At 33.7% G+C, this 25,144-nt stretch overlaps 1 non-coding gene across 1 annotated transcript; it reads right to left on the reverse strand.

Moving 5' to 3' along the window:
* Positions 1-21,626: 21,626 nt before the first annotated feature.
* LOC127089711 (small nucleolar RNA R71) lies at positions 21,627-21,733 on the reverse strand. Its single transcript, XR_007791269.1, has one exon. It is a non-coding gene; the product is annotated as a small nucleolar RNA R71 (small nucleolar RNA).
* Positions 21,734-25,144: the final 3,411 nt, after the last annotated feature.

Genomic DNA, 25,144 nt, shown 5'->3' on the forward strand with positions numbered 1-25,144 from the left:
TTTTCAACACTTTAATAAAGTTAATTTAGTAAAAGTGCAATGTCTTATGACAATATTATTAAAAAATTTAATTTATATGCAAAAATTTGTAAATGACAGTTATTTTAAAACGACGGAAATAGAGAATGATTATAGAGTTCAAGTATGAGTGAATAGTTTTTTATTGTATATGAATGAGTTAAATGCACGATACTTAAAAGTATATGACTTATATAACTTATAACTAAAGTTAAGATTTTGGGGGGATATGTAACATTTTCTTAAGTATTCTCCAACAAGTGATATTTGAGTTTTATTTTGGTTTAATGGGATGAACTAGAGTGAATCTTTGTTAGTCTGTCAAGAAGAGTTTGTTGGTGTAAGTGTGAGTGTAAGTTTATTAGTGATTCTGAACGAGTTAAATGTGAGATATATAGTAGAGGTGACTTAAAAATTAAATTCATTAGATTTTGTTTGAGAGTTTGAAGGAAAAGGGAGAGGACGACTTTAAAAAATAGAAGGATCGAGTGAAAAGAATAGAAGGATTTAGGTGAGAAAGATTTTGGGGGTTATTTTTATTCAAAAACTAAAAACCCCTTAACTTGGGGAAAAATAAAAAAATTATATTGGTGGAGGACTTTGGAGGGCTTAGGCAAATTGTTCAAATATAATTTATGTTTTTATAGCATTTTAAAAATTAAAAGAAAAACAATAATGATAAGCTCTCTTTTATAATTATATACAAAATCTATATATATATATATATATATATATATATATATATAAAATTAATTTTCAAAGTCCTCTCTTCCTCTCTCCTACAGACTCCGAAACAAAGCTTTAATGTGTTTTAGTGAAGATATGACATTTCACTCCAACAACTAGTACTAGAGTCCCGAAGACTATTTCATGTCCCTTCTGCTCATTGCACATTGATTCTTCTCCCATCTCTTTGTGTTATGTGAGGTTACATCCTCTATTTGGTATATAATTTTTAGGTGGTTGAGTGGTGTGCTGTTTTGTTAGAGATACCCTCACCCTTTTTCAGATTTTTATCCCTTCGAATGGAGGTTCTAGGACTAGAAGGGGTTGAGGATGATTTGATTTATTGTGGTTTGGTCGATTTGGAAAACTCTGAATGATATAGTTTTTACTGGATCCTCGGTGACACTAAAACACGTGGAAGATACGAGTATCTTTTTAGCATGGAAATGGTATCTTGGTAGGTCTGTCAAAAACTCTTGTGCCTTCTCGGTCTGTCTTGAGAATCCTACCATGTTTATAAGCCAATAGAGGGGTGAGTGGTTTCGACCTCTATGGATGTGTTCTTGTTGCATTCTTTGTAGTTCTAATGCTCCTTTAGGCGTCTTTGGGTTGGAGAGCTCTAGTTTTGTCTGATGCTGATCTTTTCTGTGTGTTTCTGTCTTTGTAGTTATGTTTTCTATCCTCCCTTTTGGTGGTTGGGGTTGTTATAGTTGATACTTTTACTATGTTTTTTATGTTGGTTTTGATCCCGAGATTGGTATTCCTTGTGCCTTTTTGTTGGGGCTACCTTGTACTTTGGTCGTAGTGTCTTCCTTTATATATATATATATATATATATATATATATATATATATATATATATATATATATATATATATATATATATATATATATATATATATATATATATATATATATATATATATATATATATATATCAAATTAAGAGACTTTATCATTTAAGTGATGAAATAAAATTTAAAAGACTAATTAGAATTTTATTCATAAATTAATTAATTAGTTGCGTAAGAGTTTTAAATATGAGTGGATGTCAGGATGATCTGTTGTAAAATAATGGAAACTTTAATTGACAATCACCCTATATATAGATTATGATCCCCCAATACACTGTATGTAAGCAAATAATCTAGTCTTCCCTTATGAAAAGAATTCCAAAAGGCATTAGGAATATCGTTTAAGAAAGATTCACACATGTCATCGAGTGCATGTTGTTTGACTAAAACCTCTGTGTTTGAGGATTATAGTCAAAATACTTTTCTCAATAGATATAGGTATTCTAAAAAATCAACCTATCGGTCCTTTAATTTGATGATTATTTAGTTTTTGCACTAAAGTATATGTTATAATATGTTGAACGTGGATATGTTATTAATTCTAACAAATGGAATTAGAGTCTCAGTATGTTTAATCATTAAGAAAATATGTTTTTCTTTCATATTTGGTTTTTTGGTTTTTTGTGATTCTCCTCTTCTATAAGCATTTTAAGGAGAGGCATTAAAGAGCGTAGTTTTTTATCCTTAATAGAGTAGTAAATTAGTAGCTAAGACCCCTTGTAAGATATGGATTGTGAAAAATCCCATAATTAGACACCTATACATTTGAGGATGTCCAGGTGAATTGATACCTTATAGATCTTATGAAGGTAAGTTGGACGCAAAGACCGATGGGTGTTATTTTATTATGTACATTGAATTCTCTTATGGGAACAAGTTCTATAACCACATCACTATACCAATTTTTGAAATGGAATATTCTAGATTCCTTGTGGAAGTTGAGTTCTGAAAGGAAGGAAACATAATGAGTGTTGTCTTTGATGAAAAAACTGTTACCGACAATGATCATGTATTCATACCTAACTTTAATTGATAAATAGATCCTGAAATAAGAAAATATGTTATTCCTAACATCCCTCAAGAACAAGACAATATTGAGTTTCTTCCTCAAGCATTGCCTATAATTCAAACTCAACAACTTCAAGCATTACCATTAAGAAATCCATTAGAAATTAAAAAAAAAGTGTAATTTTAGATGAGTATGTTTTATTTCTTCAGGAATGTGAGGATAATATTGGTTTGAAGAGGAAAATCCTATAAAATTTAGTCAAGCTATATGGAGTCCAAACTCTCTTAAGGGGGATGATTCCATGAAGGGGTGTGATGAAACTGATGGCGTACAATGATGTTTGGGATCTCACTAAATCACCTGAAGGAAAGAAACCAATTGGTTATAAATGGATATTTAAAATCCAAAAGGATTCAAAAGGTAACATTGATAGGTCTAAATCTCTTCTTTTCATAAAAGGTTTTACTCAAAAGGAAGGCAACAATTATAAAGAGACTTTCTCTTCAGCTTCATCTAAAGACTATATTAGCATCATACTAGCATTAGTAGCTCATTTTGATTTAGAGTTGCATCATATGGATGTAATGAATGTGTTTCTAAATGGAAACATTGAAGAAATGATACATATAGTGCAACCAGAAAAAAAAATTATATTAGGAGACCCATAATATATGGTTTGCAAACTCAATAAATCTGTTTATGGCCTTAAATAGGCTTCTCGTCAATGGTATTACAAATTTCATCATGTTATATCCTCATTTGGTTTTGAGGATATCTAGTTGATGATTGCATATACCAAAATTTTAGTGAGAGCAAATCTATTTTCTTTATACTATATATAGATGATATCTTTATAGTAAGCAATAACATAGGCTTATTGCATGAAGCAAGAGATTTATCAAACACAAAAATGAGAAGAAAGATATTGGTGACACCTTATTTGTCTTAGGAACTCAAATACTTAGAGAGATCTCTCGAGTTATTTTAGGATGTCGTAGAGTAGATATATTGATACAATTTTAGATGGATTCTCCAAGAAAGATAGTAAACCAGTAGACATGTTTGTTGTTAGGTGAGACAAGTTTAGTCTCAAATAGTGTTCCACTATGGATCTCAAAAGAGAAAAGATATATAAGGTTTTCTACACTTAAATTGATGGGAGTCTTATATATGCTCAATTTTGCATATGTCCCAAATTAGCATTCATTGTAGTAGTTTTGGGGAGATATCTAAGCAACCATGGTATGTATCACTGGATAACCAATAAAGTATGTAATGTGCTACCTGCAGAGAACTATAGGCTTCATGCTCACGTATTAAAAGTTAGATAACTTATAGGTCATTGAGTATTCTTATTCTGATTTTGCGGGATTAATGGATATCATACGTTCCACATCTGGTTACATCTTCTTTTTGGCTGAAGGAGACGTCTCCTAGAAGTACGCCAAACAAACTTTAGTGGATCCCTCTACCACGATGGTAGAGTTTGTGGCTTGCTTTAATGCGTTAAATCATGTGACTTGGTTGTGGAACACTGTCACATGCCTTCACGTTATTGGGATCATAAAGATTCCCTTGAACGTTTATTGTGACAATAGTTTAATTATGTTCTACTCCAACAACAATATGAGTTATACAAAGTCAAAAATTATCAATATCAAATATTTTATCGTGAAAGAAAGAGCTCGGGAGAAATATATTTTGATAGAACATATAGGGATAAACTTAATACTAGTTGATCCACCAACCAAAAGTTTGACACCCAAGACTTATCATGGACATGTTTAGGGGTGTACGTGGGTCGGTTTGGGTTGGGTTTGGCCAAACCCAATACCCAATCCATATAGGATACTTCGGTTTGGGTTAGGTAAAATAACCACCCGTTACACCAACGGTCCGGTTTGGGCAAATCCACTAATTTTCGGGTTGGGTTGGGTCGGGTAGTGGGTTGCCCAAATAATTTTTTTTTATTAATATTAAATAACAAAATGATGAGTCATCATATTTTTTCATAAAAATTACTCAACATTTATATTTACTTCTAAAAAATTAGATAACCTATTTTTACTATCTTTTGGCATCATAAAATAATAAATGATATCATCAATTAATAAAATTATTATAAAATACTAGCAACAAATTAAAGTTGTGTGACATAAAATGGTATTAGCATCAAAAATATTAAAGTGTGAAACATTCAAAATTAGTTAAAGTCATGATTCACTAAAATAGTAAATCTTAAAAGACTAAAATTACAATAACTAAGATAATATTCATCAAAATCATTAAAATTGTAATAATAATTTTTTGATTAGTGGGTCAATGGGTTTTTTGGGTTTGGGTCTGGTTTTACCCGAAACCCGATTTTTTTAATGGGTTTTTTAGTTTTCAAACCCATATTCACCCAATTACCCAACCCAACCCACTTTTTTTGGATTTTTTTTGATGAGTTTGACCGGATTTTGTGGGTTGACCCAACCCATGTACACCCCTAGACATGTTACTCACATGAGTCTTGATTTTGAGATTATCTTAGATTAGTTGGAGTATTTTCCTTCTTTTTCTATGTTTTATACTTTGGTTTTATTTTGGTATAAACTTTATCTTATGTTTATTTTTTTGCAGAAATGAAACTTATGAGGTATTATCGTTATAACAATATTAAGTCTTTGTCATGTGCAAATATTTTAATTTTGAATTGCACTTAAGAAACTTCATTTTAATCTCAATAAAGACTTCAGTTAGACCCGTTGAAAATAGGCATGATTTAGATATCACATTATAATAAATTTTTATACCACTCATCCATATCTATCTATGTCATGGTACATTGATGTGGTAGTCGTCAAGGTTCAGTCACGTTACACGCGAATGACGGCAATCATGATAGTCCCGTTATTGACTTCTAAGATGAATCGGATTGTAAAATTAAAAAATAAAGATAAATAGTGTTTGGATGTCTGTCTTAAGAACCATGATATAATTATTAAGATATATTTCCTTAGTAGGAGATTGTTGGAAGGTGTTATATTTAATTATTATATTTCAATAATTATTATGTGGATATATATATATATATATATATATATATATATATATATATATATATATATATTAATAATAGATATTTCTCAAATTAAGAAGATTAATCGATTAATGATCAAATAAAATTAAAAAGACTAATTAGATTTCTATTAAGAAATTAATTAATTAATTAATATAAGTGAACGTCAAGATGACTCATTTATGAATATTAAAAATCCTAATTGGCTATCACCCTATATAGACTATGGTCCTATATATAATTAACTTAAGCAAGTAATTTCTTCTCTCCATATGAAGATAACCCAAGAAGGCATTAGGAGTAGCGGTTGAGGAAGAATCAAATAAGTTATCAAATGTATATTTCTCATCTTTAGACCTCCGTCTTTCAATATTACTGTCAAAAGACTTTTGTTAATGGACCAGATATTCCTAAAGATCAACTTGTCGGACCTTTAATTTTGTGCATGCTTGTATGCTTATTAGGGTTCTCACTAAAGTATATGTTAAATTATGTTGACCATATATGTATGATTAATCATTATTGATTTAATTTTAACATCAAAGTCTTAATTTATTTTGGTGGAAAAGAAAAAGGGTATCTTATTATAGGACATGAAGGACTTTCACTAGAAAAGATGATTGTTGGATTCAAGTGTGAGTGATTAACTTTTTTGTATCGACTATGTATATTTTTGGCATCTTATGGCACTTTAAGTTCTCAAACTATGAAACCATTTTTATTCTTGCTTATGATAGAGGGGTTAGTAAATTGGATGCAGGAAGTGGTGTCCAAGGGTATGTTTAAGGGAATTAGAAAAGATGGAGTTGACTATGACTCGTCTTTAATACACATCGTGTTAGCAGGGACCATAACATGTTCATAGAAATATAGTGTGTTTGGAGAAGACCCAATGTATCCTGCATTTTGCAGGGGACATATTGCAACTCTGGGAAGCACCTTGTATTTCTCCTAACATCTATAAAATTTACTTTTTAGAGAGACAAAAAGAGTGGTTATTCGATTTCATCATTCTATAAGTTGGAATATCCTTAAAGATATTTAAGGGGATTGAGAAACACTTTTTAACATAAGATTTATAAGATTTGTATATTAAGTGGATGATAGATTTCGAAAAACATGCTTACGTGATGTTCACATGTTCTGATTGACAAATTAATTTTGTTTGAGACTATTTAATTGGTTGTCATTGTTCTTTCTGCGGCGCATGATTAGTTTTAATGTGTTTCACGCTAGACATCTCAATTTAACATCATGTTACTTTTTTTAAAGAAAACACTTACCTTGATTTCTTTCTTTTTAATAACTAATTGCAATAACTAGAAAAGGTTGACAACTATATTATATACCACTTTTGTCTCTTTAAAAGTGAAAATAAAATTAATAAGTTAAAATGTTCATAGCATTAAGTAGTAGGAAGTAAAAAGGTATAAGGTTATTGTAAATATGAAGGGTTAGAATTTTTTTGTCACTATAACAACTCTTATTTTAAATGTATTGAGAGATTCGATTATTGTGTATTATCAGAACATTTACATATTTTTTCTTTAAAATTGTAGTTGCAACTTTGTTCGTTTATTTATTTGTGTGTGTTTGTGTGTGTGTGTGTGTGAGAGAGAGAGAGAGAGAGAGAGACAAGATGTCACACACAATGTTGGAACAATATCTATGAAAATAAGAAGGCGTAACAAAAATAACAAACGAGAAAAATAAATAATACTAGTAACTGTTAATCAAGTTTGGTGCAAATTCACATATGTCTAGAGAGCATTGACCCAATGAAAGATAATTCATTCTTAGCAATCAATAGTACACTACAGTTTTAAATTAACTCTCTCGATTTAGTTTCATTTTCCTAATACTTCCTGTAAACTTCGATCAATGCTCAACTTGAATCTGAGACTCATCTCACTTTCACTTAAACACTCTCCCAAGTGGTTGTACAATTACATAAATGTATCTAGTGATAAATCAAATTACAAAATAAATACTCTATCATTCTAACTTAGAAAGATAACTCCATAATAGAGTATTATAAACGCAAAACAAAATACTTAATAAAAACTATAAAACTCCAAGCTTAAAAAAACAAGGTATGATTTTTCACATGATGTAAAACATTTTTGTAAATAAGAACTTTCAGCATAAAAGCCCAATAGGGTTTTGGTAAGAAAACGACAAGTTTCCAAAAAGTGCAAGAAGGATAAATCTTCATAACACCAATTTTGAATCTTGATAAAATCAAGTTGAATTAAATATTAATTTGATATAAATAAGAACTCATAAATATTTTGAATATTTTGAAGAATTATGTTAGGGACGTGTTACCCCGCAAACATTCTATGAAGTTTAACAAACTAGGATAAACATCTACTTCATCTTCAACTGAAACAATGTCATTATTTTGGTTGATTAAAACTCCAAAAATCAAAGAAGGAAACCCAATAGGAAGCTATATGGCATACAATTTTGAATCCCTGACAACTTGCTCAAACACATATTCACCAAAATTAAAGGTTGCCTAGTCTCTATTTGGTAAATCAATCTAGCAAGGATAGAAGTAATACTTGAACCATTGTAGGAGGATGCCCGGTTATAAACACCCATCTTGTAGAGAATGGAACATTTTACGTTGAGATTTGAAGCAACCAACAACCCTTTTGAAGGTCAATCATCATGAATGTTTCTTGTTATTTCTTAAGCAATGGTCTTCAAAGGTGGTACTCTGTCAACAGTGATGATCTTTTCTCTACCTAGGTATTCATTAATGATTGGAGGTGAGAATTCAAATTAGCGTTCATAAACATGAACTTTCATGTATTTATTCCTTCTACAATCATTTAAGCCTTTGGTAAGGTTTACAATAAATTCCTTCACTAATTTTGGATAGAAGGGACCAACATTGATCACAATCTTCAGTACTTATGCATCACTAAGTAGTTCCATTATATTATTACACTTCTTGGCATCTTTAGATAACTGTCTTTCAGGGGTTATGCATGTGTGGAACACATATTTCTATTTTATAACACTTTCCTCAAAATTAAGGGAGACATTGTCCAATGGAACAATATGTAGTTTATTTCCCCCTCACTGCTCTCTTTATTCTTTTAGTAGCATGTTCTAAGATGTTATCCAAAATGTCTTCAACATTGTTTTCGAAAATTTTCTTTTCGGGATGCATGAAAACTTTCTTTCTCTTAACTACCATATTTTTCTTTTATTAAGTGGTAGTTTTCTTGACTGCAACCTTCTTCCATTTCTCTACGGGGTTCTTTTTATTATCATTCAGAACTTTGGGATTTCTCTTGTAACTTCTTTCCTTCTTGCTTGACACAATAGAATTTTTTGTTATGGTGGATTTATTGCTTTTACTTTTGGGTTTTAGAACAAACATATTCTTCAACACTTACCTCTTAGGCTTTTTGGAAATCTTTTGAGCAACCACAACTTATTTTACAGCAAGAATATCCCCTTCAACATCATCAATGAAATTTTCATTCTCATTGACATCAGGACTAACATCATCCTTATCATCTTCACTTACAAACTCTCCAGAGTTAACTATACCCTCATGGAGATCATTGACATTCGTATCAACATCATTCAGATCACTCATAACTGTAGACTCACCCGCTACCAGAATATTCTCAAAATTGTTATTAACATCATTAGTGACATCATTACTAGTTGTCATATCATCCGGCTTGGTGACACTAGAAATGTCACTGACATTTTACTCACACCCTTACAAGCATCATCCTCGGTCTCTTGGTTGTCTTCTTTCTCATTTCCTTTACTTTCTTTAACATCATTATCATTAGCAACTACTTATAACATGTTATCTTCAACAACTTCCTCTCACACACTTTGCCTAGTTTGAGGAATTTCTTCCTCATTATTACTAACATCTTTACCAACATCTCCGACATTGTCTTGACTGACTTGTAACTCATCCTCACGTGGAATTTGTTCATTTATCGCAATATTAAACATGTTATTGTTTACATCATGAATAACATTTTCACAAATGATATTAGGATCAACCTTAATATGGGTTTCATGCAGAGGTTTACATGACCCAGTTTTATAACTAATGAATTTATCAATGATATTCTCACTTGGTGGATAGTCACGAGCATTTAGGGTTTTTATGGTTTGGTTTATGTTATCATTCTCTTCATCCCAAGTTTTGCTTATTTCAATATTATGTTTCAATACTATAGGGAAATTTTTAGGAACATATATATTGGATGGTTCAGAAGGTTTAGGTGTTTTTTCTTCATCCTTGTTGGGGTAAAAAACTCTGAGAGGAACGAATTCCAAAGGAACATTAGATGCATGACTTTTTACTTTAGCTTTATGGAGGTTATAAGGTCTTATGTCTTTTCCTTCCTTTGTTGTTGACACGGTTGTTGATCTTGCACCAATTAGATCAGTCATCGTAAGAAAAACACGATTACTCACCTTCTTCAGTTTCTTTCTTTTGAACTCTTTAGGGCGTTCGATAGGAGAAAGACCTTTGGATGGATCATCGATTGTTACTCCAATCACAATACCTTTCATGCAAACTCCATGAGCGTTGATGACATCATTGTCTCCTTTAGGTATTTTCTTATGTGTCTTAAAGAATTTCTTGTCTTTTCCAAAAGTGTTGGTTCCTTGCCTATTTCCCATAATATTTTTAGGAAAGATGAGAAGAAAGTGAGAGAGAGGCTCTGAGGAAGATGAACAGTTTAGGAGGTAAGTGAAGCGCAAAATAGAAACGTATACTTGAGACTCAACATTTTGAATACGAAGAGTTTTTGTCTCCGTGTTTGTCTCTGTTTTTGTCTTCATGTTTCCATACATTTAAACATTAATTATTATAATTCCATTACACATAACCTTAATGGGGTTCTTGGTTTTTCAAACTGAATGGCATCTATGGATTTTGTAAAAATGTCTGCTAGTTGTTTGTCAGTGGTAACATGATCAAGAGAAAATACTTTTTCTTCTACAAACTCTAAGATGAAATGATATCTAATGACAATGTGCTTGGTATGAATATGTTAGACTGGATTCTTCGAGATATTGATAGCACTCATGTTGTCACAATATAATTTCATGACATCCTGTGTCACATTGTACTCTTTTAGCATTTGCGTCATCCATTTTAGTTGAGTGCAACTGCTTCCTGCATCAATGTACTTATCTTCTACAGTGGATAAGGAGATACAATTTTGCTTTTTTGTTGAAGCAAGACATGAGATTATTTCCATGGAAGAAACATCCATCATGGTTTCTCTTTCTATCATTTGCATTTCTTTCCCAGTCAACATCATAATATCCAACTAGAAAGGAGTTAGTGTAAAGGAGTACATATGACCATAGTAATATGTTCCACTTATGTACTTGATGATTCTTTTGACTTGTGTGAGATGACTCATTTTAGTATTGGCTTGATAACAAGCATACAAATACATTGAGAAAGTTATGTTAGGATGATTATTAGTGAGATATAAGAGACTACCAATCATACTCATATAGAGACTTTGATCAATATTCACTCATTGATCATCTTTAGTAAGTTTAAAATAAGTGGTAGTAAGAGTGTGTTTATGCCTAACATTTTCCCGGTAAAACTTATTCACTATATTTGTAGCATACTTTCTTTGGGAAACAAAGATACCATCTTTCACTTGTTTAATTTGAAACCGAAGAAAGTATGTAAGCTCACCAACCGAACTCATTTTGAATTCATATTACATTTGTTGAACCAAATGTCATACCATCTTACTTGACATTCCACCAAATACAATGTCATCAACTTAGATTTGAGCTATCATGAGTTTCCATTCTTCATTCTTGACAAATAGATTTTTGTAAATTCCCCTATGAACATAACCATTTCTAGTGAGAAATTTTGTGAGTCACTCATACCAAGCTTTGGGATCTTGTTTCATCCCATAAAGAACCTTATTAAGTTTGTAAACATGATTTTGAATACATGGATCGAATAACCCTTTTGGTTGTTTAAAATACACTTCCTCTTTCAAGTATCCATTCAGAAAAATACTTTTCACATCCATTTGGTAGAGTTTGACTTTAAGAAATCATGATGCTCCTAATAATAATCTTATATCTTTAATATGGAAAACGGGGCAAAGTTTTCATCAAAATCAACTCCCTCTATTTGAGTATGGATTTGAGCCACTAGGCGAGCTTTGTTTCTTGTAAAATTCTCATTCTCATCAGACTTGTTCTTATAGATTTACTTAGTACCAATAATGTTGGTAAATTTAGGTCTAGATACTAGCTCACATACTTTATTCCTTTCAAACTTAACAAGTTCTTCCTGCATGAAATTGATCCAGTATTCATCCTTGAGTGCTAATTGATAAGTGCAAAATTTGACTATTTTTGTACATAACTTTGCATTTTTCAGCTCTAAATTGTGATTTCATAATTAATTTCTCCGATTTTTTTTAGAATGTAATATATATATATATATATATATATATATATATATATATATATATATATATATATATACATATATATATATATATATATATATATATATATATATATATATATATATATATATATTGAATTTGGCTTTCGTATCCTTGATGTGTATGCTAAGTGTGTAGGAAACCAAATAATAAAGGCACAAAACAAAGAAGAAGGAACAAAGCTGAAATAAGGGAAATTCTGGTTTGCTCGTCGGGTGAGAGTTGGCTAGCAGAAAGCAAGCTCACCAGGCGAGCTTTGGCGAACAAGAAGCGAGGCCAAATAAATGAAATCCAGGGGCAAAGCTGCATCATTGTGTTCGGGCAAGGATCTATGATTTTGAATTTTTCGGGCGAGACCTTGCTTGTCAGGCGAATGAAGATATTTTCCAATGACGATTTGATGCATTGCTGAGGGACAGATGGCCAATAAAGTTATTTTCGTCGGACGAGACCAAGTTCACCAAGCGAGAAAGGAAAATTACAACTTTGTATAAATAGGACCAAATCAGATTTTTAGGTTATGGTTTTGGGTAATTTTAACCCCAATTCCATCACCACCATTTTTGTAGTTAGGAAGAGTTAAAGTAGCTTAGAAATAACATTAAGGGCTGCTTCTTGAAGATTCAGAGTTGGGTTCGCATTAATCGTTAGGAAATCGCGATGGATGTTTGTTCGTCTTCATTCTTCTCCTTGTAATCTCTTTCTTGATGGGATTGTATGTAAGTTTATTTTTATAGTATGTATTTTTATTAATCGTGGTGTTATGTATAATCTATTCACGAACCTATATCAATGTTATTCTTGTTTACTCATTTATCTATTGATTTAACCATTATTGAGAAATACTCTTTGAATCTAGATCTAGGATAATCATTTATTAGACGCTAAACTCTAGACATAGATTTATGTTTAAAATTCACGTGAGTATCGAGCCTTAATGTTCTGTATTATTTGATAGGCTGAGAGATCGTCGATTAAACAATACGATAGAACTCTCGACGTAAGTCGCATACATGAGCTCTGTGGTGAGAGATACGTTATGATATTGATGAATATTTAGATTGTGCATAACTGGTTGGTAAATTTCATGTTCGTATGGTGGATGAAATATAATCCTGTAAAGTTCTCAGATATCTCCAAAGCTTTATTTATTTATTCATTTGTTTTACATAATATATCTTTAAATTCAAATTTTGCAAACCTAAGCTTAGAATCGTAGAGACCGTTGAATGACATTTGATGTCGCACTAATCCCCGTGGAGATGATAAAAATCAAAAGACTTACTTTTGCTTGTTGTTTTACCGCAACCAACAAAATGGTGTTGTTTTTGGGGATTGGTGTTTAGATATTGAAAGCATCGCAATAGTTTCTATATTTTTTAAGATTTTAACATTTGTGTATAGTGTATAGATACTTGTATAGATACTTGTCTATATTGTATAGATACTTTTTTTGTACTTGTTTAGTTTAATTTGTTTCAAGTAGATAGTATAGTAGTTTAGTTTAATTTCAATAGTTTTAGAAATTTTTGTGTTTTTTCTCAAAGTTTGTTTTTGAATGGCTTGAAAAAGCATTGAGGGATTATTCTGAGCTGAAAATTTGATACATTCTCAAGGTACATGTTTGATACTTTCTAGAACATAACATGAATACGATACTTGTAATTTTTACAAATAACATGTCATTCATTCTTTTTCAATACATGCTCCTATTTGAATCACTTTAGATCATAATCAAAGGTGAGAAAACTTCCATTGTTTACTATATGCATCAGATACCAATAATCCTTGTTTTAACTCGGTTTTATTATGTTTAATCTTTCATTTATGTTGAATTATATGAAAGCATGAAAATGATCAAGGAATTTTGTTTGATTTTGAGCATAACCATTTGACCAAAAAGTAGTTTACCTCGTGAGTGAGTGACATTTTTCTTACCCCCTTTGAGCCTTGCGTCAAGATCTATTTTGATGTTAACTTTTGGAACTTGTACATAACTAATTAGTTCATTCTTGATTTTAGATTGGATTTTGAACTTTTTTCTTTAACCCTTAACCATAAATTATGGTTTGAATTTTTACCATTGTCTTAGAAAGTTTGGGATCATTCACATTGTAATGATTGGTTGCATTCAAGTTGGGGAGAAAATGTTGGTTGTTATAAGTTTGAGAAAGAAAAAGAAAAAATTGGAAAAAGAAAGAAAAAAGTGAAAAAGAAAAGAAAAGAAAAGTCTTGGAAAACAAAAAAATAATCAAATAAGTTGTGCTAATAAGTTGTGTGCAATGGTGTAACAATTGGGAAAAGAAAAAAAAAGGTGAATGAAGTTGTGAATGCTTGAGATTGTGAGAAATGACCACTCTCATTTGATTAGGCAAGTTTTTGTTTCAATTACCTTGAGAAATGACCATTTTTTGTTAACCAAACCACATTAAAACCCTTGAAAGTCCTTGTGATTTGTGTTTTATGCTTTCGATATGAATTGTTTTGGATAAATGCATAATTTGATCTAGATGTTAGCAAGATTGTTGGGTGTGAGTCAAGTCCCTCATGTTTGTTCTTCATCCATTTATGAAGTTGTGTGTTAGGTGTGATTAATTTTTTAAATTATGTTGCATTAGAATTTTGACATGTGTTTTGTGCTTTGAATTTGTTTCATGATCATGGTTTCTTTGTAGTATTGTGGTAAGCATCATTTTGCTTGCACTTTTACAATTTGAATCATACATTTGTTTTCGTTTCTTAAAACTTATTGATCATGATTTCTTGGTAGTTCCTTCTGTTTCTTTAGGTTTGATTGACCATTGTTTGAGGACAAAAAAAGTTTTAAGTTGGGGAGAGTTTGATAAGTGCAAATTTTGACTATTTTTGTACATGAAATCTTAGCATTTTTCAGCTCTAAATTATGATTTCATAATTAATTTCCCCAATTTTTTTATAGAATGTTACATATATTGAATTTGGCTTTGGTATCCTTGATGTGTATGCTAAGTGTGGAGGAAACCAAATAATAAAGGCACAAAACAAAGAAGAATGAACAAAGCTGAAATAAGGGAAACTTTGGCTTGCTCGTCAGACGAGAGTTGGCGAGCTCGCCGGGCGAGCTCTGGCGAATAAGAAGCGAGGCCAAATAAATGAAATTCAGGGGGAAAACTGTGTCATGGTCGTCAGGCGAGGATCTATGATTTTGAATTCATCGGGCGAGACCTTGCTCGGCGGGCGATTGAAGATATTTTCCAATGATGGTTTGATGCATTCCTGGGAGACAGATGATCAATAAAGTTATTTTGGGCGAGACAGGAAAATTCCAATTTTGTATAAATAGGACCAAATCAGATTTTTAGGTTATTGTTTTGAGAAATTTTAACCCCAATTCCATCACCACCATTTTTGTAGTTAGGAAGAGTTAAAGTAGCTTAGAAACAACATTAAGGGTTGCTTCTTGAAGATCCGGAGTTGGATTCGCATCAATCGTTGGAAAATCACGGTGGATGTTTGTTCGTCTTCATTCTTATCCTTGTAATCTCTTTCTTGTGGGGATTGTATGTAACTTCACTTTTATAGTATGTATTTTTATTAATCATGGTGTTATGTATAATTTATTCACGAATCTATATCGATGTTATCCATGTTTACTCGTTTATCTATTGATTTGAACCGTTATTCAGAAATACTCTTTGAACATAGATCTAGGATAATCATCTGTTAGATGTTAAACTCTAGACATAGATTTAGGTTTAACATTCATGTGAGAATCGAGTCTTAATTTTCCGTATTGTTTGATAGGATGAGAGATATTAGATTAAACAATTTAGTAGAATTCTCGATGGGAAGTTGCAGACATGAACTCTATGGTGAGCGATACGTGATGATATTGATGAATGTTTAGATTATGCATAACTAGTTGGTAAGTTGTATGTTCGTATGATGGATAAAATTCAATCCTGTAAAGCTCTCAGATATCTCCGAAGCTTTATTTATTTATTCATTCGTTTTACATAATATAGCTTTAAATTCAAATTTTACAAACTCAAGCTTAGAACCGTAGATATTATTGAGCGACATTTGATGTTGCATTAATCCCCGTGAAGACGATAAAAATCAAAATACTTACTTTTACTTGATGTTTTACCGCAAGTAACACCTATTTCACATTTTTTGGCTTAATTTTGGATATGAAACACATATTTCCTATCACCTCTCTATTATTTATAGGTTCTTTTGATTGGTTTGTAACTGCTTCATTCAGATCTCCAATCATGTTTTAATGGGATGATTCTCATGTATCTTTGTGGATGATCCTATGTTTTTTGGAGGACTACATTCATTAGTTTGTATGTTATCATCTATAATTTGCAAAAGGATGTTGGTATTCTTGTCTATAAGATTTGGTAGGACATGTTGCTTTGGATGAGCATAATCCTCCTCTTCTTGACTAATTGCTTCAAATTAGATATCATAAACAATGATATTTATGGATTCCATCATGGATTTTGTTTTGATTATTGAACACATAGTAATCCATACTATTTGTATAATATACCAAGAAGATGCCTTCATCACTTTTAGGATCTAGATTTCGTCTTTGCTCTTTATCTACAATGATGCAGCACTTACAACCAATTACATGAAGAAAAAATTCACATTTGGCTTTCTTTCTCTCCGTAGCTCATTATGAGTGACCTTGGTACTTGGTCGAATGTTTACACGGTTATGGATGTGGTAGATAGTATTATTTCTTCAACCCAAAAGTGATATGAAAATTTCTTAGCATGAAGCATAATTTTAGCCATCTCTTATAAAGTGGGATTCTTATGTTCAACAACACCATTTTGTTGGGAGGAGATAAGAGCCAAAAACTCATGAGCTATAACATATTATGTACATGATTTTGAGAAGTTTGAGTTCTCAATTTCTATTCCATGATCATTGTGAATACAAATAATCTTGGAAATATTGTCTCCCTTCTTACGAAGTAAACGCTGGCACAAACTTTCAAAGGTAATGAATGTATCATATTTTTCAAGTATGAATTCAACCCATGTGTACCTTGAGAAATCATCAATGCAAACAAAGACATAACTCTTACCTCCTAGACTTTTAACTTGAATGGGTCCCATAAATTCCACATGGAGCAGTTTAAGCACTAGAGTGGTAGTAAGATGTTGAAACTTCTTGTGAGACATGTATATTTTCTTTTCTATCTCATATTCACCATATATTTTGCCTTATTCAATCTTAATAACTGAAATACCAATAATAGCTTTTTCAAAGACACTCTTTTTCATACTTCTGAGGTTTAAGTGGCCAAGTTTCCTATGACATAACTTAGTTTCATTAGTCTTGGAGATCATGCATGACTCAGGTTAATTCTTCTCGTGAGGACACCGCATATAGCAGTTGTCTACTGATCTAGATCACTTCATTGATTGAGCATGATTTTTGTCAGTGATTTTGCATTCATACCTACTAAAGTTAACATGCAGATCTTAATTACAAAATTAAATAATAATCATGAGATTAGCATTGAGACCCTCGATTAGAAGTACATCATTCAGACATGGGAGACCAAGGGAGTATAACTTCCCTTTTCCTTACAAGTTTTCCTATGGATTTATCACCAAATGTGACATTGCTATTAGCGTACAATTTAATGTCCTTCAAGTAATTATTTTCTCTGGTCGTGTGTCTAGGTCAATCGCTACTAACGTCTCAATCTTCACGAGAAGATACTCTCATGGATGTATATGCAATATGACTTCGAGTTTTTGCCTTAGATCTCCTAATTTATTGAGGAAATGCATTATTTGGTGCCTTCCATGTAGGATGTGACTGATAGTGGTATAATGGTCTACCATATAATTTGTAGCAATAAGATCGTATCTGACCCTGACGAGCACAATAACGGCAGACCCAATAGACTCTGGAATAAGCATTTGAGTGTTGGTTATGATATTTGACAAGATGTTGAGACTTGTAGTCTGACATAATGAACTCATTTTTCTTGACACGAGGATGAAAAATGTTTTTTGAGTTTGATGACACATCAGTGAATCCAATTCCTTTCATGTCTCTTGATATTTTTCCACCCCTAGAATTTCTTAAAGGGTTTTAGTTCCAAAATTTAGCATGCAAACATATATATTCATACCTTCAAGTTTAGAATTAAGATGATCAATTTCCTCCTTTAATTCAGAGATGGTAGCCAAGAGACAAACATTGTGTTGAGGCAGAACTTCATTTTATTCTTTTTTCTTCTCACCAACTTTGCATTCATCATTCCATTTGTGATACATAATCTTGTAGACTTCAGCAACTGCGTCATCAGACAAGTCTTCACCACTTGTGTCACCATCATTATGCCACCTAAATTTAACCTTGTGCGAGTTATGAATGTAATCACACAGTTGGCTTACTCAATTTCACTTTTCACATCTGACTCATCATCTGAATAGGCGATGTTGTACCTTTTTTATGCTTTTTAATAAAGTTAGTACATTCTGTCTAAATACCTTAAAAGTCTTGAACTTCATGGCATTGGATTCCCTTGCCCTTGTTCTATTTATCTCCATCTTTTCCTTTATGTTGAAAGTTGACACCTTTGGGTAGGGGTGAAAACAGGAACGTCTGCCCTGTTAAGGTATACCCCATAAAATCCTGCAAAAAGGAACAGGGTAGAGCATGCATAGTTGAGGGTGCGAGCCTAAAACCTTGGGTTGTCCCGTAAAAAAAAGTGAATTGGATAAAGGGGGGGGCATTGTACCTTCAAAGCCTGAAATTAAAAAAATTTATGCTAATGTGTGTGCCTGCAAAAGCCCATAAAAAACGAGGTGGGGCAGAGTGCTTATATTAGAGGGTGCGGACCTGAAACTTTGGCATGTCCCACACAAAAAATGCACGAAAAACAGGTATGCCTAGGGGATAGTCCCGTTTTTCTACCCCTAGTTTGGAGTTATGATACATGTTGTCTTTGACATTAGTTGTGACATTGTTCCTTAATATCCGGTTAAGTCTTCTCATGACCTTACTAAAACTCTTGGCTATAAGGACAATGGATTCAGTTAAGTGTGCATGAACATCACTTTCTTCAACATATTCTTTCAACAATATACTCTTACTCTTTTTCTAATTTGTTGTCAATCACAATTTCAAAAGTTAGAAGAGATTCAATCATCTCATCCACTTTCGTTTTGGCTATATGATAACACGAAAATACATCGTATATTTGTCTTGATTTACACTCAAAGATCATACCACTGTCGTTTATATTCCGATTATTCCGCAAGTATTCGAGTTATTTTTGTAGGTATTTCAATCCCCATGCATAAATGAGCAAAGTGTAGAAAAGGAAGAAAAAGAAGAAGAAAAGGAAGAGAAAACAGCAGAAAAACAGAAAGCAGCAGAACACACAAATTGTTGATATGACGACCGTCACAAAGCGTGTAACGACCGGCACGCCCAGCCTGTGACGACCGTCACAGGCCCATGACGAACGTCACACGGCCAGAATCAACGCCTTGAAACAGTCAACAGAAGCGAGTAAACGTGCCTAAATTCCCGCAACATAACAACTTTCCCGTGGTTTCCTCACTCAACCGAGTCATCCTTGTTTCTCTCAACTGCCATGACCTACCAGGAGATATAAAAAGGACAGAGGTTGGAAAAAAGGGGGACGCTTAATTTTTTCTCAGCAATTAAGCTTTTTAGTGTTATTTTCCTTCAGCAACATTGTTTCCTCTACTGCAATTCAGCTACGTTCCGTTTAGAGTTTTCATCTTTCCTTTCCCTTTCCGTTTTTCAGTTAGCCAAAGTAGTAGTTTCCTACACTGGGAAACTACTATAATTTATTTAATTTAGTTTAAGCAATTGTTTTGAAGAAGCAGAATCCTACCGACCCGTGGAGGACTGCTCAAGTACTTCAAGATTCAACGTACTCTATTTATCCAATTGCCAGGTTTTTATTCAATTATTATTATTATTATTATTATTATTATTATTTCTCTATTATTATAATGATGTTTGCTGCACTGTTAATTTGTTTATGTTCGTCTGTGTTTGCGTTATTTAACATGTCCGGCTAAACTACCGTTATCGGTATGTAACAATTTAATTAGACGGGATTTAATAATAATCGGTGAAAAACTTCTTATCTCAAACAATTTTTTCGGTTGTGGTTTTTAATTTAAATTTAATTAACTTTGTCACAAGAGTGAGAAGCTATTTAATACGATTTTGCCACGAGAGTGGGAAATTAACTAAGGTGAGAACCGACAATCGCGAGAGCGTGAGGGTCCAACTGGATAGTAAAAACTAGGCATTGATTTTAAAAACAGCGAGAGCACTTTAGAAGCAATTAGAACTTATCTATTTTCAAAAAGTATTTTTAACTTCAAATGGGACAGCGAAAGCGTACATTCTGACTTAAAGGTATAGTCCGAATCAACAATCACGAGAGTGTGAGATAAAGCCTTTTAAATAAGTATTTTCTACTGAAAGATATTTGGTATTTAAATTATACACCGATGACCTATCGAATCCCTGACGATTAATACGTTGCATACTGATATCCTCCTATTAATACTTTCTTAAAACTCAACTTTACTTAGATTTAATTTTCTGCAACCAATCTTCTAAAAATTATTCCCTTAGCTAAACATAGTGACGTCAGTTGCATTAGTTTGACCATCGGTCCCTGTGGGTTCGATATCTTTTAAAACTAAAATGACTGGACTGTGCACTTACAGTCAAGTACCCGATAAACTATATTCTATATACAGTCACGCATGTATTAAGTTTTTGGCGCCGTTGTCGGGGACCTGATTTAGTCAAATAGTGCAATTCTTTCGTTGCACGGTATAGACTAAGGTAAAAATAATAATAAAAAAACTAATCTCCTTTCCCTTATTTCCCCCGATTGTATGCCAAGTACTCGCTCACAAGGCGATAACTTAGCACCGCCAATCGCTGAATTAGAGTGTTTCTTATATATAACACGCCGAATACTAGAGTACCAACAGAGGTACGATATTCCCGATATCTTCTTTCCTACTGCTGAACCACTCAAAAAACCAACCATGGCTGAAGTAGGACCACAAAATCATCCTCTTAAGTTCTACGCTACCTTGTCCCAACAAGAACCTCACAGCAGCATTGTTGCCCTGGCTATCAATCGAAACGATTTCGAGCTGAAACCCTCATTATTATCAGCCATCCAACAACATCAATTTGCTGGAAATCCTACGGACGACCCTAATGAACACCTGACCAAGTTTGTGCAGTACGCTGGCACTGTGAAGGCGAATGGTGTATCTCAAGATGCGATAAGACTACGCCTCTTTCCTTTCTCACTAAGAGACAGAGCTTGGGCTTGGTTGCAATCCTTGCCATCCAACTCAGTTACAACATGGGAAGAACTGAAGAACGTTTTCTTATCCCGATATTTTCCTCCGAGCAAAACTGTTATGCTGAGAGCTCAAATCAACAGATTTTGATAAAAAGATGTAGAATCTCTCTACGATGCATGGGAGAGATACAAAGACAAGATGAGGATATGTCTGTATCACAATCTCGAAGATTGATGGATCATTCACACGTTTTACAATGGGCTTTTGTATAACACAAGACTGACAGTAGACGCTGCCGCAGACGGTGCACTTATGGACAAGCCATACAATGAAGCTTATCAACTCATTGAAAATATGGCCCAAAACCATTGCCAATGGGGAGGTGAAAGAAATCCAGTAGAAAAGTCCCAAACAAAAAGTGGAATGTACGAAATCAGTAGCTGTGACCATGTCCATGCTAAGGTAGATGCCCTTGTTCAAAAGTTAGATAACTTGACCATACCACCCGCAGCCACCGTGGCTGCCGTGACTCCAAACTGTGAGTTATGTGGAAACCCTGGACACACTGCACCAGAATGTCAGATATTAGCAGGAGCCCCAACCGATCAAGTAAATTACGCACAAGGAAATCCTTATTCGAATACCTATAACCCAGGTTGGAAAAACCATCCAAACTTTTCGTATAAGAGTAACAATGCCCTGTATGCACCAGGCCAAGCACCCGCTGTTCCACCTGGATATCAAAAGCCAACTAATAATGCTCCTAACATGCCTAGGAAGTCAAACCTTGAATTAATGATGGAAAGCTTCATAGCTACCCAAGCTCGGACAAACAAAGACTACTTGAACCAAAACATACATACTAGCGAGCAACTTAAACAACTAGCGAGCAAAGTAGACACCTTAGCCACCCACAACAAAATGCTTGAAGACACAGATTTCACAAGTGGCTCAACAACAAGCATCTAGTGTCGCTCCCGTTGGAACATTTCCTAGACAGCCGAAGCCTAATCCAAAAGGACATGCAAATGCCGTTATACTGAGGAGTGGAAAAGAAATAGACAGACCAGTAGATCCAAGACTCCAAAACCCTGCCATGTACCAAAAACCAGACAAAACCACAACTGAGCAGGTAAGTGAACCGAAGGAAAAGGAAGATAATACCCGAGAGGCCGAAGAGAAAGAGAAACCTTATGTGCCTCCACCACCTTATAAACCACCCATTTTGTATCCTCAAAGACTCGCAAGTTCTAAAACTACAGGGCAATTTAGGAAATTTGTTGAACTTATGAACCAACTAAGCATTACAATTCCCTTTACAAAAGCCATCACACAAATGCCCTCATATGCCAAATTTCTTAAGGAGATCCTATCCAATAAGAAAAAGATCGAGGATAACAAAACAGATACACTTACTGCTGAGTGTAGCGCAATAATCCAAAATAACATGCCTCCCAAACTAAAAGACCTAGGTAGTTTTTCCATACCCTGTATCATTGGAAAATTCGTCATAGACAAAGCTCTATGTGATCTAGGAGCCAGCATTAGTGTAATGCCCTTAACCATCTATAAAAGGCTCAATATGGGAGAACTAAGACCAACCAAGATGTCTGTTCAATTAGCTGACCGCTCAATCAAATATCCTGTCGGTATACTAGAGAATGTCCCCGTACGTGTAGGACAAATTTACATTCCTACAGACTTCATAATCATGGACATCAAAGAAGATGCCAGTACACCTATTATATTAGGAAGGCCATTCTTAGCTACCGCGGGAGCCATAATAGACGTAAAGAGAGGTAAGCTAACATTCGAAGTTGAAGAGGAAAAGGTTGAATTCATCTAGACACAATTCTTACAAGCGCCAGCTATAGACGATGCCTGTTATCTACTTGATGTCATAGACGAGTGCGTAAGAGAGATGGAAATGCAAGAAACCACATACTCTGATATAATGAAAATCCAAATCCCTTCAATCTTTGAAGACGATAATTGACATGAACCATACCAAAATGATAGTCTAAGCGAATGCTTAGCACTTACGCCCAACCACATGCCATGCCCAAAGAAACCTGACTTGGAATTAAAAGCACTACCAAAGAACCTAAGATACGAATTCCTAGAGACTGAACTCAAAAGACCAGTAATAGTCAACGCTGACTTGGGACAGATGGAAACTGAAAAGTTACTAGATGTCTTAAGAAAATATCCAACTACGTTAGGATACAACATCGCCGACCTAAAAGGGATAAGTCCTTCTATCTGTATGCATCGTATTATGCTGGAGGAAGATTGTAAAACCTCTAGAGAACACCAGAGAAGGATCAACCCAATCTTAAGTACGGTAGTCAAGGATGAAGTAAAGAAGTTACTAGATGCTGGAATCATATGCCCGATCTCCAATAGTCAATGGGTTAGCCCCGTTCATGTAGTACCCAAGAAAGGGGGTGTTACAGTTGTTAAGAATGAGAAGGGCGAATCTATAGCACAAAGAGTTGTGACCGGAAGTAGAATGTGCATCGATTATAGAAAACTAAATAAAGCCACTCGGAAGGATCATTTTCCTCTGCCTTTCATTGACCAAATGCTTGAACGATTGGCTAAGCATTCCCACTTCTTCTATCTAGACGGATATTTAGGATTATTTCAAATTCCAATCCATCTTGACGACCAAGAAAAGACAACCTTCACGCGCCCTTACGGTACATTCGCTTACCGACGAATGCCATTTGGATTATGCAACGCTCCCGCAACATTCCAAAGATGCATGATGTCAATCTTCGCTGATTTTATAGACGACATTATGGAAGAATTTATGGACGACTTTTTTGTTTGTGGGCAGAGCTTCGAAGGATGTCTATCAAACCTTGAAATGGTACTTGAAAGATGCATAAAGGTTAATCTCGTTTTGAACTGGGAGAAATTCCATTTCATGGTCCAACAAGGAACCGTGTTAGGTCACGTAGTATCTGATAAAGGGATTAAAGTATACAAAGCAAAAATCGAAATCATAGAGAATCTTCAACCTCCGAAAACCGTACGAGAAATACGAAGCTTTTTAGGACACGCCGATTTCTACCGACGTTTTATCAAAGATTTCTCGAAAATTACCAAGCCACTTACGGGTTTATTAATGAAAGACGCTGATTTTATCTTTGACGAAAAATGTTTAACAACGTTCAAGCAATTAAAAACATCTTTAATCACTGCACCTATAATGCAACCACCTGACTAGAGATTACCTTTCGAAATCATGTGTGATGCGAGTGATTACGCCATAGGTGCAGTACTAGGACAAAGAAAGGATAAGAAACTTTATGTTATCTACTACGCAAGTAAAACACTAGATCCAGCCCAAATGAACTACGCCACCACTGAAAAGGAACTTTTAGCCGTTGTGTTCGCCTTGGACAAATTCCGTTCCTACCTAGTAGGGACGAAAATCATTACCTATACTGACCACGCCGCTATTAGATATCTGCTAAGTAAAAAGGATGCCAAACCAAGACTTTTAAGATGGATCCTACTCTTACAAGAATTTGACTTAGAGATAAAAGATAAGAAGGGTATTGAAAATATAGTAGCAGACCACTTATCACGAAATGAAGGGAATAAACTTAAACAAATTCCAATCA

This window comes from Lathyrus oleraceus, chromosome 5 (genome assembly GCF_024323335.1).
Source record: "Lathyrus oleraceus cultivar Zhongwan6 chromosome 5, CAAS_Psat_ZW6_1.0, whole genome shotgun sequence".
Classification (NCBI taxonomy): Eukaryota; Viridiplantae; Streptophyta; class Magnoliopsida; order Fabales; family Fabaceae; genus Lathyrus; species Lathyrus oleraceus.